The 2,154-nt window shown below is 41.8% G+C and overlaps 1 pseudogene across 1 annotated transcript; it reads left to right on the top strand.

Moving 5' to 3' along the window:
• Positions 1-420: 420 nt before the first annotated feature.
• Positions 421-751, top strand: LOC102250430 (annotated as a pseudogene). Its single transcript, XR_001362515.1, has one exon. The product of XR_001362515.1 is annotated as a 60S ribosomal protein L39 pseudogene (transcript).
• The last annotated feature ends 1,403 nt before the right edge of the window (positions 752-2,154 follow it).

Raw genomic sequence — 2,154 nt, 5'->3', positions numbered from 1 at the left:
TCAGTATGCATCATAGCAAACCAGTCAAATGGTCAAAAGGTCAACTGGCTGAATGGTTGCTTAGGCTTATATATATACTAGAGGCCTGTTGCATGAAGAGATTTGTGCAATAAGCTTTTCCTCCCCCTGGCTGCCGGCTCCAGTTTTCCTCTGGCACCCTGGACCCAGGCCTTTGCTCCGGCCGGAGCCGCCTTCAGTCTTCGCTGCTCCATCCAGAGCCGCCTTTGGTCTTCGCTGCTCCGGCTGGCCAGAGCCACCTTCAGTCTTCACTCCACGGCTTCGCGCCTACGTATGCAAATTAACCACCATCTTTGTTGGGTTAATTTGCATACTCTCCTGATTGGCTGGTTAGCGTAGCGAAGGTACAGTCAATTTACATGTTTGTCTATTATTAGTTAAGATATATAGATAGATAGCTCTTTCTCCGCCATCGAGGTGCGTGCGTTCGCTTCTCCTTCACCATGTCTTCCCACAAGACTTTCAGGATCAAGAGGTTCCTGGCCAAGAAACAAAAGCAGAATCGGCCCATTCCCCAATGGATTCAGATGAAAACTGGTAATAAAATCAGGTACAACTCGAAGAGGAAACATTGGAGAAGAACCAAACTGGGCCTATGAGAAATCACACATGAGAGATGACTCACATATTTATGCTGTATCCAGGTTGCCTACACCCTTAAATGATTGAAAAGATGCTACTGTCTGGACAGTTGGGGCATTTTAATTGGAAGATTAATGAACTTGTGATTTTGCTCTGTTGATTTTTTCCTCCCAGAATAGAAGGTTGATTCAGTAATAAATGTGAGATCTTTAAAAAAAAAAAAGATATATAGATAGATAGATAGATCAGAGGATTTAACAATTGGTGACTAATTTATCTGAATCAGCATTAACATATTCTCAATTTTACACCTCAGTTTAGGTCTTTACTAATGATGTAGTCTATCTAGATGTTTTTAACAGACTCAAATGTGTTATTAATTTGTGAATCAGTGTTGTATATAAGACCTTCACATGATTTCCTTGTGTATATTTTGGACTTGCCAAGACATCATACACTGTAAACCTCAGCCATAATACTGAAAGATATGTACTATTTGTATAGTCGGCTCATAGTCAACAAGTGTCATCTCTGTGCTCCTCCCGGTATTTCTATCACTCAGCACGCTGGGTGGAACCCCTGGGAGTGCAATGCTATGCATTCACCTACCAGGGGCCAATCTGAAAAATAAGCTCTTATTATAGACTAGGTCTTGGAACAAAGTAATTTATTCATAACTGAAATTATGCATTCAATTGTGTTATGAGTTGAATTGTGTCTCCAACCTCCCTCCCCCCCACACACACCTAAATGCATATGTTGAAGGTCCCATCCCTAGAGCTTCAGAATGTGACCTTATTTGAAAATAGGGTCTTTGCAGATATAATGAGCTAAGATGAAGTCATACTATAATCAGGTATGCTTCTAATCCGATACGGTTGGTATTCTTATGAAAAGGAGAAATTTGAACACAGAGGCAGACACTCGAACAGGAGAAAGCTAAGTAACAATTGGAGCCATGCTGCCGCAAGACAAAGAACTATCAGAAGCCAGAAGAGGCCTGGAACAGATCCTTCCCTGGAGCTTTCAGAGACCAGGCATGGCCCCTGTTAACACATTGGTCTCAGCCTGCTGCCTCCAGGTCTGCCAGACAATACATTTTTGTTGTTTAAGCCACTTAGTTTGTGATACTTGTTATGGCAGCCATAGGAAACTAACACAGTCAATATTTGAGTTACCTATTTTGTTAAGTGAAAAAGGTAAGATGATACAGTGAGAAGTATGCAGTGCCCTTCACCAACTACCAAATCAGGAAGTTTCCATGCTTTTATATCCTCTCAGAACTGCTGGGAGACAGGGATGAGCCAAGGATTTGAAACTACTAATTTAAGAATATAAATCGGGGTGCTAACATTGGCTGCCTTGAGGGAATTTAAATTGATAATGTATCTGCAGCAGATGAAGGTGATAAAAGCATTCTGGGTAGGTCTCTAAGTCTGAAACCAAAATCCCTCGGCAGAGTTGATGAATACCCCCGGAATCCTTGAGTGTTCTCACCTCCATTTATGCTGCAGAGGTAGCTATAAGATAAGTAAAATCTCAAGCAGCCAGGTC

Source organism: Myotis brandtii, unplaced genomic scaffold, assembly GCF_000412655.1.
Source record: "Myotis brandtii unplaced genomic scaffold, ASM41265v1 scaffold266, whole genome shotgun sequence".
Taxonomy (NCBI): domain Eukaryota; kingdom Metazoa; phylum Chordata; class Mammalia; order Chiroptera; family Vespertilionidae; genus Myotis; species Myotis brandtii.
Note: the sequence above shows the minus strand (reverse complement) of the source record. Positions and strands in the feature narration are given on the sequence as shown.